Below are 13,639 nucleotides of genomic sequence, written 5' to 3'. Positions count from 1 at the left end.
ATTGCTGATCACAAGATATTCTATTTTCCTGAAATCATAATTTTATCATGAATGATTCATTTAAAATATGTATGTACAAGAAATTGCTTGCATTTTTCACTTTTATCAACATTTGGGAGCAGTCCATGTTTCATTCCTTTTCATTCTTAATAAATATGTGTATGTGTATGTGTGATTATGACAAAGCCTCGAAGGCTATCTGCCTAAGGGGAGGGATGCCTTCGTGGAGGATTTTCTAAGGGAAACTGGGTCGTATATATGTTACACATGGGGAAAACCACGAAAATGTCCATGCAGCCAGCCCATTCGTGGGATTCGAACCTCGGACTGAACTACCAGTATTCAGCGACTTTACCGCTCTGCCGCTGCTCATTCTTAATAAATAATTTTTGCTTTTAGGATTTCTGAAAAATGGTTAGTGTAATTGTATGCAATAAGAAGAATGAAGATTGGGCATTAAATTTTGTTTTTGCAGTTGAGTTTCTGCTGCAGAAAATCATTTTAATGTTGCAAAGAGACTTATCAAAAACTAAAGTTTCTGAATAGTGTAAGAAGACACAGAATGCATTAAGAATGAATCATGCTCTAGTAGCCCATCCGTATCAATTAATGTCCAATACGTTGTTCATGTCAAAGATTTAATGCTTAATGATTGCCTTTGAACAGTTATTGAACAAGTTCTTGTTTCAGTAGATGTTATAAAGCAATTTTGAAGGATCATTTGGGTTTGTATGGCATTAGTTCTCAAGCTATTCGAATCGCATTAATTTTTTTTTAAACCAGTATAGTGATTCATGATATGCTTTCTCATGGTGTGTTTATAGAAAAGACTTTAATTGTAGTGAGATAACGCATGGATAATAACACTTATTCTTTATTATTCTATTTATTATAAACACTTATTCTTTTTCTCTAGAACATTCTATATTGATAGCTTCTGAGAAAAGTATCTGCGTAAGAAGCACAGTGTATTTAACACATTATGAACACAGCACAGTGTGCTTAACAATATGGGCAATATTGACTCAAATCAAATTGACTTTGCTGAAAACAGTGGCATTTTGCTCAATTACAGGTGTGGACACCTTATCCTGATCAGTTATACAGTATGAATTGGCTGCTCAAAGTGGACTTGGTTGTATAACAAGCTGGCTGAGTATGTTCTGGATAGCAGCAATGACAAAGTTCTTATCAATTGTGATTTTTAAAGAATTTTGATTTTTAATTCTTGAAGTCAGATGCCTCCTTTAAAGGCCCAGATTGTTCTGGAATGAGAGATTAGAACTCCTAAAAGAAGAGGATCAGGCAAGAAATCAAACGGGCTTTTGGACCTGTCCAGGATATTATTATCTTAAGGCAAAAGCAAGTTATTTGAAAAAAGAGAATTTTTGAATTCAAAATGGGCCTCCTTCAGTCATTTCGCTGAAAATGAGGACTTATCGTAAGTATCTGTGTTGAGCCCTTTGTTGTTTTGTAATAATTTGATATGCAGTCATTGTTATATGCTGATGATTTAGTTATCTTGGGTATCATGTTCTGATATTTCTAAACTTGAGATCAAAGTAAATAAATGTCATTATGGAATTCTTGTTCAGAAGGACTGAGAAATACGAATTTTTTGTTCTGAAATACGATTCAGAAAAAACTATTTTGGACTGTTTACTGTGAGCACCAAAAATTATCATATTAACCTAATATATATCAACCAGTACTCACGAAGAAGTATTAACTAAAAATATTTGGCCATTCCTCATGATGTGAAGTTAAACTAGAATATACAGTTTTATTCTAAAATAACTAAAAATACTTCAAGCCTTTCGATTTTGTTAAGGGACTGCCCACCAGTGGCCGAGCAGTAAAGTTGAACAAGAAATTTAAGACTGGAAACTGAGCTCACTTTTTTGATCTGAGTTGTATACATTTACAGAATAGCTGAATATTCCATAAAATAAGAAATAGAAATTTTAGGCCAAACGGTTATCCTGGTAGGATGAATACGGCAATACTTTGCTCTCCTGGCTCATAAAAATACATCCTCACAAGATTAACTTAAATTTATCACTCTTGCTACATCCAGGAGGGATGCGCTATTGATGTCTGGGTGCATGTCTTTTAGCTCTATAGAAGGAACTACTAAAAGAGCTGGCATAAGTATTTTCTGTAAATTTTTCCAGTTGAAAGAACCTTTCGGTTTGAGGTCAGAGAATTTTGGCTTGGAAATCTTCACAATTCATTTGTCATTTCAAAAAATCTTTGAAAGATCAGAAACCAAAATTCGCCCTGTTAATTTTCAAACTGCAGTTCAAACCATTATAACATCTTTTACCTATTGAGTATGATTGTGAAGTAATCATTGACATTCTGTTATCCTCTAAAGAGAGAGATAGTTTTTAAGGGGCTTTCTAGCCATTGTGTTTTCCCTGGAAATGAAAACATAAATTAACTCAGAAAAGAAGTTATTGTTTTGATATTTTCACTTATGTGCTGTGTTATGAAATGCAAAAAGGTTGCTTCTACAAGAATCAAGGCAGAGTGAGTATTAATAAATAATTATGTATTTGGAGGTCTTGGAAGTCTTATGGCACTCAAATGAGACCTCAGTCTGTATTCAGTATTGGAGTCTCTTCTTTCCGTCTGCTGATTGGTTATGACTACGCTGGTTTCTTTCGATCTCCGGATTGTATTTCGTGTTACAAAAGTGTTAACATGACTGGCGAGTATCCTTCTGTTTATTGAACGTAACGTACTTCTCATTACAAGACACTTTCCAGTGCTGTAGATATTTCATCTTTATACTGGACTGCAAGGTACCTCATGCTTGAAAGAGTTGTGAGATGCATATATATGTGTGAGTAAGGTAGGTGAATGTAAGTTATAAAGAAAATTATTAACAAATCACTAAATAAATTGGAACAAATTATTAACTTAGTTGACAACAGCTCTTTAAATCCCTACAAAGGAGCCAAGTTTATAAATACTACAATCGTGTTTTGGAGTATTTAATAAATCCTTTAAGCAAGGAAACGTGGTTTCCATCACATAAGGCAGGTAATTATGCGACACAGATCGCGTGTATGCTCGTATCTTTGGCACTTAGGCACTGCACGGGACCGGATTTTGAACGATAGGGTTCGGCAAATACATCTAAGTCTCTAAGGGTGCTGGTTTGGTATATTTTTCCTTCCTAGTTTCTTTTGACTTCAGCTAAGAATAATGGGAGATCAACTACTTTATCGTCCTTAGAGCTGGTAATATGTCTCATTTTTATGATTGGTACACCGTTTTTGGTTAATTCTATTTGTATGACTTCGATATTCATGTGTCTGGGAAGTTTCTTTATCACAGCCTTAACTGGTTTTTCTGAGTTTATTTTATATGTATGGAATGGGACTCCTCTGTCCAGTAACAATCTAGTAACTGTGTGATAATCGTTTATTTCATATACTTCGAATATAAGCATGTCGCTTTTTAAACTGCCTCTGATCTTTTTCATGTCGAGTTTCTCCATTTCCTCTTTTAATATGTCCCAGTCTGTGTTAAAGTGGGCTAGGACTATTGGTTGGTATGTGCCCTGCATTTTTTTTTTGGGTTGAATGAAATTTGTGATATCTTCATTTATTTCCTGATCCATGTGATATTGAACTTCGAGTGAGGTTTTGATGTGTGATTTCCGTAGCCGAATTGGCTTGATTTGCAGTGCTGTTAAGATTTTCCTGATTAAGAAATACATCTAATGCAGTGATACCGTGTTCCATTTCCTGAATTTTTTTAATTATGTTATCAGGCTTTGCAGCTGAAGGACCGAGTTCATGATGTTCTCTTTGAAGATTAAATTTAATTTGTATTACGTTATCGGTAGTACTTTCGCCGTTAGTGCTTTCATAAAATTGACTAATGATGTTATAAGTCGTGTCCAGATCCATATCAAAAATGCTTTGTAAATTACTAATGCTCTCGCATAGCCACTTAAGTTGGCCGGTGCTGACATCTGAAAAACAAAGTTAGTCTTATAAAAGTCAAATTGCACAGAAGCTCTCTGCTAAGCTGTTTCAGTACCAAGCAGTTCTTGCCATTTCCTCACACTTGAATGAATAGTTAACCGTGGAACGTTGAAATTTTGTATAGGAGACTGTTATAACACCTAGTTGTGCACCTCTACTTTTTATTGCAATCGGTAGTACCAAAAGTATAGCAGAATTCATATTTAGTTTTCTTAATGGGGCAGTTCCAGTTCTGCGATAAATGCTTTGCTTTTTGTAAACAATTAAAGCAAGCTCCCTTACGCAATAAGATATTTTTTCCGCTCTTCCAAAGTAAGATTCATCACTACATTACAATAGTCAGAAGTACAGAAGTATGAGTCATGGAATCACAAAATACACAAGTTGCTATCTTTTTTTTTCTTTATTACTTCTGACTGGCGTCAAAGCCGTCAATAATTCATTTGCAGTTGGAACATCCGTTAAATTGTGTGATTTATTCAGATGCTTATCTCGCGGTAAATTATGTCTGATGCCTTGTTTTCGATTGTTTAATTCGAATGACGACCTGTTATTAAAATATGTTTTTTCTGTACCGTCAGTGCGTGTGTAAGATACGCAAGTAAATGTTGAATGTCCGAACCAGATTTGCTTTCTTGTGACTCATTATATTCTAACACTAAATCAATCGGAATAAGTTTTAATAGCATAGGGCTTAAAATACTGCCGTAATGTTTGGGAGACACGTTTAATGATTTTAAACTTCTTAATTGCACATTACAGTTATCTACAAACTTCCTAAAAGACTTAATATCATTAAGAGTTTTTCAGTGGCTGCATAGTTAGAATCTTGTTCATATGTGCTGTAATCAATATTTCGGGGTTAGCAAATCTATCCTTTAATAATTGTACAGCTTTATCATAGGCTTCTGTCGAAATCGGAAAACCCTCCAAAGTGTTCAAAGCAGATCCCCCCAGATGAGCCTTTAAATAATTAAATTTATCTATTTTTTTAGTGACTCATTGTTATGCACAGCTGTTTCGAAACTGTTCCAAAAAGTAAACCATTTTGAGCTGTCATCTCCATAGAATCGGGCAATATGGTATTTGGGGACTTTAATACGAAGGTTATCAGAATTCGAAATTTGTTCTAATCGAGGAGCTATTGGAGACTCAAAGGTTGTAGCTATTTGCGATTTCGCAAATTCTTCGATTTCCTTTTCTCACGAAATTGCCAAAGCAATAATACCTTTTCTCTATATTCTTGTGTAGTTTCAAAAGTGGTTCAAGTTGTTGATCAACTATAGGTTCAAATTTAATATAAAGAATTTCTATTAGTTCATCTATCTTTCCAGTATTTAAATCTGTGTTTGATAATTCAGCTTCTAAATCATTAATTGCCTTCGTAACCATTGTTCTAAGTGATTTACGGTTCTTTTTTAATAACTCATATGATTGTGCTTCGGCCATATTTTAAAAATATATGGATAAATTTCTGAGAATGCTATCAATTCAAATATGAAAAGATTCCGTAAATGTCTATATTTTCAAGTATATACAATTTTATTAATATTAAGCATTCATTCCAAGATTCATGAATCGGTGCTACTTTGGTAGATTGTCGCACGGATTTTTGGCGATTTACGTTGGCGCAATTGATGGCGCGTTTTTTGCAATCGTCAGCCATCTTGAAAAACGCAGTTTTTACGTATTTTACGCATAGTAAAGTATTCCAAACTTTAAAAAAATAAATATCGTTAAAAATAATGGAATAATTTTTTTGTTGAAAATGTCTTTTTTAATATGGCAGGCAAATGTAAATAAATACATTTACTATGAGTATAAATTATTACTTTCATATAGCTAAGAAATAGAATAAAAATATTGCGCCAACGTTTAATTGGATTAAAATATTACGTAAATTGAAAAGGCTCGATAAAGACATCCAGATCTCTGAGTTTCTTTAGATCATATATTCTTTTATCTTCTTTATTTCTAGTACATTCTGCTATAAAAACAGGAAGATGAACTTGCTTTCCTTCAATCGTGTTAATTACTTGTCGAATTTTTTGAATTGGGATACCTTCTTGGTAATTTCGTTTTTAATTAGTTCCATATTAGCTGTTTTTGGAAGTTTTTTAATTATTGCCTTGATAGGCTTTTCACTGTTGAGTTTAAAAGTATGAAAAGGAATATGTAGTTTAGTTAGGTATTCAGTAACTGTGCGGTAGTGGTTTGAGTCATAAACTCTTATGGTCAGTGTACCTCCACTTAGGTTTCCACGATATTTTTTGATATTTAATTGTTCTTCAAAATCTTCTTTCATCTTATCCCAATCCCCCGTGAAGTCTGCTAAGACTATAGGGGGAATGTGTCCTGCTTTTTTGTTGGGTGTAATAAATTCACCTTCCTCTGCTTCCGTATTGTCTTCAGGGTTTAGTTCCTCGAATTTATTTTTTTGAGCTGGTTCTTCAATTTCGGAATTTGATAGAGTTCTATGAGTTTTTCTAGGGGTTATGTATCCTTCTTTATCTATTGTGGTTTTCTTTTTTATTTTAGATTTTTGACTAGCAATAATATTTGTATATCCTTTTCCATAGCATTGACGTGGGCTAAGTGAACTTCAGTCGCATTATTTGAATTAAATGAATTCTGATAAACATGAAACTCAGAAAGCATAAATTGCTTAAGTTTTTCTAAGTTATCGCAGGTAACTTCCAGATTTCTGTGATTACACACAGATTTGATATGGTTTTCGATCGCTTCCTTGTCCATGATATGCATCAATCCTAAATTTTAACCTAATGTCGAAAAGAATAATGAAAACATACTTATCGCGAACATCAAGAAGAGACGACAGCAACTCAGGATCAGCTTCAGTAGTGAGAGCAATGTCGTTTTCCCTTACTTCACAAAATCGCAGGAATAAAGCAACGCTGTAGACAGAAAGAACAATTTCTCTAATCAACAGCAACACCTCATGCCAGCACTTCCAAATCTCGTCTGCGAGAAGGAAATAATTACTAGACTTAGACTCTATAATTGACCGAGCTATTGCGAAGAGCAATGTTGCCGGTTCCAGAATTAAAGGCCAAGGGCATGTGGTGATGGCGATAAGGAGCGCGCCTTGCGCCCTCCGATAAGTGTGGCAACCCTAGAGGAGAAGTTTCTTACGAGTAGCGAGCAGAGCAAAACAGGCAGGCTGTCGGGGAGTATGCGCGATGTTCCTAAATAAAGCTTAATTTTTATTGTGCACTATGTCTTGTTAATATTATATTAATGCAGTAAGAACATAATCTGTGATATGGAAAAGGATTGGTGGTAAAAACATAACAGGAAATTTCCATAATGGTGACCCGGACGTGATAAATTGTGTGTCATACGGAGATAACTTAGATGACGTTATCATATCTACAGTCATCTTGTGCTGAACTGGTGTACAGCACAACTCTCAAGCTGCCTAGTGATATGATAACGTCATCTAAGATATCTCCGTATGACACACAATTTATCACGTCCGGGTCACCATTATGGAAATTTCCTCTTATGTTTTTACCACCAATCCTCGAATTCCATATCACAGATTATGTTCTTACTGCATTAATATAATATTAACAAGAAACTCTGTGGTGATGGCGATAAGGAGCGCGCCTTGCGCCCTCCGATAAGTGTGGCAACCCTAGAGGAGAAGTTTCTTACGAGTAGCGAGCAGAGCAAAACAGGCAGGCTGTCGGGGAGTATGCGCGATGTTCCTAAATAAAGCTTAATTTTTATTGTGCACTATGTCTTGTTAATATTATATTAATGCAGTAAGAACATAATCTGTGATATGGAATTCGAGGATTGGTGGTAAAAACATAACAGGAAATTTCCATAGGCACTTGATATAAAGAAATCCGGAAGTGGAGAAAAATCTCAGATGAGAAAACGGAGAAAAGGGGAAGAAGAGAAGTACCAAAAGGAGCAAGACAATCCAATCGGACAAGTTCGCAAAACGGGACGAGCGAACATAGCTTTCAAGGAGGACCCAAGACACTGCAAATCAATGACAACAATATGAGAAGATACACTACAGCAATAGTTCCAATGACAAGTTCAAATACAACTAAACACCTCAATCAATAGTGCTAAATACAGCACAATACAATACAACTATACAACACAATTTTAATACAACTATTCAAGGCAATACACTACAGCAACTCAACAACAACCTAAGCAACCTATTTACAACACTACTATATCATCACAATGCGAAAAATCTCACAGCATTAGTTTTATAATTCACCAAGAATAATATTCAAGCTACAGAAGAACTTCAATCAAAATCAGATGCTTTGGAAGTATGAACAGCTACCAATTCAGGAGCTTAAATGAAAAAGTTGACGCCTCCTCCCATGAAGGTGTGAGCTGCAAGTGGTCTGACGCTTCTATCTTCGAAGAGAATTTCATAATTAAAGACTTGGGAGTAATTAACAAAGTCACATTGCACAGCTTTGTTGAAGAATTTTTCATTAGATCTTCTGATGTAATCTGGAATCATCTTAAGGTTTAAGTCTCTGTGTAAAAGTTTATTGCGGATAAGATAGTGTGAATCAGTAATAATGCGCAGAAACTTGTTTTGCACTACTTGTAATTGATGCAGTTGAGTTTGAGTGACCGTGTTCCAAGCAGGAGCAGCATAACAAAGTATCGGTCGAATGCAAGTGGTATATATATGTTTTTTGGTACACAAGCTAAGATTTGAATATTTTCCAATGATCGGGAGAAATCTGCATATTATGCCCATGGCTTTGCTCTTGACACTATTAATGTAGTTAGACCATGTGAGCCTTTGGTTCAAAATAATTCCTAAGTATTTGGCCTTTGTGACCAGAGGAACAGCTTCCTGAAAAAGGTAGAGATCTTTAAAAGCAATGTTTTTCTTAGTTTTGCTAAGAATTAAAAGTTGTGACTTGCTAGCATTGATTTTTACGCGCCAATTCGTGCACCAGTCTTCTACGGCATAGAGGTAATTTTTTCATTTTGTCTATTGCATGATTAGGTTGGATGGATTTAATTGCAATCGCCGTATCGTCGGCATAACATGCTAACAGAGAGTAATTGTCCAAACCAGGGTGAGGAAAATCTGATATGTAGAAAAGATATAGAACTGGACCGAGAATACTTCCTTGTGGGACGCTGGACCTTATAGGTCTTGAATTGGAATTTTCATTTCCTTGAGCGACGAAGAAAGTGCGATTCTGCAAAAAGGAGAAGAACAGAAGAATGAGTTCTCTAGGAAGTCCCAAGTTGATAAGCTTGAATACGAGCCCCTCATGCCAGACACGGTCAAAGGCTTTTGCCACGTCCAGCATAAGGAGAGCAACATTTTGCTTGTTATGGAATGCAGATCCCACAAATTCTACAATTCTTACTAGTTGTCGAGTAGTACTGAGGTTTTTTCTGAATCCGTACTGATCATTAGGTAGCAGGTGAAGAAAAGGTTCCAATCTTGTGAGAATAAGTCTTTCATAAATTTTACCAAGGTTGGATAACAAACTGATTGGACGATAGCCAACAGGCTTGGTCACATCTTTACCCTGTTTGGGAAGAAGAAAGATCTTGGCTTGCTTCCAAAGATCAGGAAAATAGTTGAGAGTAAGACTAGCGGTGAGAATACTAGCGAATTTACTGATAAGATTTCTAGGTAAGTTACGGAGCATTTTATTAGTAATTTGATAACTTCCAGGAGCTTTTTTGATATTGAGATATCTAATAATATTAGTAATTTCCATAGGAGAAGTAAGCCTTGGGATGTTATGAGCCGAAGAAGAATGAAGCCAGGAATACACATAGTTTTCCAGAACATCTTTAAAGGTCTGATTCATGGGCTCCATATTAGGAGTAAACTGCTTTTCCAGGTATTCAGCGAAAATATCAACTTTATCTTTAAGTGAGTAGGCAATTTTAGTATCCGTATGAATAGGTCTATTGTTAATACTACATCTTTTAAGATTTTGAAGATTCTTCCAAAAAGAACCATCATTAATATTAAGTTTAGAAATAAAATCTTCTCTTGTTTCCTTTTTAAAATCAGTGATAAGCTTCTTGATTCTTCTATAAAAAATATTGATTTCTCTTTTAAGGGCAGGGTCCCAGTTACGGTGCCAAAGCTTCAGCAATCGGTTTCTTTCTTTGATAATGTCTCTGATACTGCGAGGGAGTCGAATATTATTGTTAGTTAATTGAATGGTAACTGTAGCATCTCTGAAAGCTTTCAGTATACTGTCAGTGAAAATTTCAATGGCAAGATCGATATCCTGTTTGGTAGAAAGTGAAGTGAAAATAGGAGGATGTTTGATTAAGATATTGTGAAAAGTAATCCAGTCAGTATTATTTCTGGTAATAGGAGGGTCGTCTTTAGAAACACCAAGAGAAGCAATGACAGGTACACTGCTAAAAAAAAAAAAAAAAAAAAAAAAAAAAAAAAAAAAAAAATGGGACAGTCCTATATCTCTCGATCTACTGAGCCGATTGACAAAATTCAAATTGCGTTCTTCATGTCTCGAAAGCGCGACTTAGGATATATATTAAATTTATATATAGCACTATTCTAACATAGGTATTTTGACACAAAATCGGACTTTTTCTGAAATAACATACCAATTTTTTTACATATTTCGATTCTACGACTCAAATTACGCCTAAATATGAAATTTTGTAAAATTTGGAGCGAAATTTACGGAGAAATTCACAAATTTATGTTGGCACTTTTTTGTCAGTTTGCGCCAAGAATACTTCACTTGACGAACTTCTTAACATATGGCAACCTAGTTTCCTTAGGAAAAAAAGTCACCATCGTTCCTTTTTTCCAAATAATATTCTTTATATTATATTTTTAATTATAACTTATTATTTTAAGTAATTTTTTCTTTTTCGAATTTCATTTTAATTGTTTAAGTTGCACTTTTTTTTTTTTTTTTTTTCGAATAACTGTTTTAAAAATTTCTATTTACCTATTCGAACTGCGTAAATAAAGGTGCAGCGTTTATTTATTATTTTTTTTTTTTCAAATAGTTTTCTTTATATATATTTTTCGTCATAGCTATTATTTTAGGTCATTTTTAAATTTTTATACTTTTATTTTAATTGTTTGTGTTGCATTGTCTCTTCAGATAATTGTTTCAAAATTTTCTATTTATTCCTTCGAACTGAGCATTTTAAATATATTTATTAATATCAATTTTCCAGAATTTGATATTATTTATTTGAACTGCGTTTTTTTCGGAAGAATACTTTGTAACCCAGACTACGATGCGTTTGAAAACTGCATACTATATTAAAAGAGAAAATACAGTAAAGCACAGTTTTACACGCCTTTCAATGTACCGTTCAGAAAAAAATATATATAAAGAAGAGAGATGTATAACCGATATTTTAAGTTAGGATGATTTGCATACACTGCTTTAAACAGTTTTATCATTGTGCCCATTGCTTTACACAATTTTATCCTACATTTGGTTTCTTAAAATGTTATTAATATTTTAAACAAGCCCACCAGCGGCCGAGCGGTAAAGTCGCTGAACACTGGTAGTTCGGTCCGAGGTTCGAATCCCGCGAACGGGCTGGCTGCATGGGCGTTTTCGTGGTTTTCCCCATGTATACGAGCCAGTTTCCCTTAGAAAGACCTCCACGAAGGCATCCTTCCCTTTAGGCAGATAGCCCTCGTGTGCTTTGACATAATAAAATAATCCAATCAAATCCTTAATTAAATATAATTGATTTGTAAATTCTACTAGAACTGACGGTAAGAATTGAAGTGGAAATAAGTAATATGGTTTGCAATCTTGATTAATATAAAATTAAAAATATTTGCATAGAAAAATGCTTGCATTCAGACAGAAAGTTTTTTGAAATATTTGCAATTACTTTATAAGAAGGATTTATTAATAACCGTAATAATTACTTATTATATTACTGATGATTAGGATTCAGTTCTTGACAGTTGCATTCTAAATTAGAATTTTAAGGATATAATGAAAATACGCTACGCACAAAAATACATTTTAGGAAAAAAATGAGTTGATTTTTTATGTTTTAAAACTTCTTAAATTCATTTAATAAACATCGTATCCTCGTTGTTTATTGAATCCAGAATGTTGGTGTCGTTTATATAATTATTCTTACTTGTCCACAGAATCTGCTGACTTATCCAGCCATTAAGTAGCTGCAGATCATTTCTACATAACCATTGAACTTCCATTAATTCAGTCTCTAGAGTTTTGTATGTTTATATCATAATTTGACTTTTATAAAAAATGATTATTCTAAATATTATGTTTCTATAAAAATATATTGTGCTTTAAAAATATGGATAATAGTATCAGCCGCTCTTTCAGCCACTTCAAAAGCAACAGTTTGTTTAGAAATAAATTATGCAGTTAATGTCATAAAATTCAAATAAATATCAAACGAAAATTCTCAGTTTTAGAGAATTCGATTTAAACGAAGTAAAGTAGCAGACGATAAAACGCCGAAGGTAAAAATTTACTCTTACAAAAACTTACTATTAAATTTTTTAAAAAAAGAAAAGATACGAGAGAAGTTAAAAAAAAAAATAGTTAAAAATTTGAATAATATCATCTATAATTTAAAAAAATAGCCTTTCATATAGTAGTAATAAATATTTATTACGTATCATTGAGGAAAAAAATGTCATATAATTAATTCTCCGTAAAATTTTACTTGAAGTTTAAGGTTAAAAATAGCTGTGGCAATTCAGTGTAACAAAAATCCATAGACCACATTTGGCGTTATTATCGCTCAAAAAAAAGTTGCCAAATTTCAAAACGCGAAATTATGTAAATTCGTGTATATCTTAGAAAATTTTGAATAAAAAAGTCTAATTTTTTGCAGATATGCTTAAAAATACACCTACTTTAAGATGATGGTAAAAATTTTATAGGTTATAATTCAAAATTTGTTTCGAAAAATCTATAAAAATTATTTAAAAATAGAAATTTAAAAAATAGAACGCAAAAAATGGGTAAATTTTATTTGGAATGAACCAAAATTTCGAAATGTGAGAGAAAAAATCAAAAAAGTTTAATAAAAAAAGAGATATTAATAAATATTTGCCAAATTCAATTAACATTGAGGAGCTAAAATTTTGAGAGCTAATATTTCAAAAACCATTCGGGCGATTTTTACAAAACTTGGTATTCTGGCATAATTTGAGTCGTAGAATCGAAATATGTAAAAAAATTGGTATGTTATTTCAGAAAAAGTCCGATTTTGTGTCAAAATACCTATGTTAGAATAGTACTATATATAAATCTAATATATATCCTAAGTCGCGCTTTCGAGACATGAAAAACGTAGTTTGAATTTTGTCAATCGGCCCAGTAGAACGGGAGATATAACACTGTCCTATTTTTTTTTTTTTTTTTTTTTTTTTTGAGCAGTGTACATGATTAGATGTAAGTTCTGCCTTGACTTCCAAGGAAATAGGGATAGAAGTATTTGTAAAGATAATATCCAAGATGTCCGAGAGATTTAGAGAGGCAGGGCGATAAGTGGCTTCAGAAGGTACACTGCTCAAAAAAAAAAAAAAAAAAAAAAAGGGACAGTTCTATATCTCCCGATCTACTGGGCCGATTGACAAAATTCAAATTGCG

This window comes from Stegodyphus dumicola, chromosome 3 (genome assembly GCF_044657685.1).
Source record: "Stegodyphus dumicola isolate Sdum_Otavi_A_Nest chromosome 3, ASM4465768v1".
NCBI lineage: Eukaryota > Metazoa > Arthropoda > Arachnida > Araneae > Eresidae > Stegodyphus > Stegodyphus dumicola.
This window is presented reverse-complemented; position numbering follows the sequence as displayed.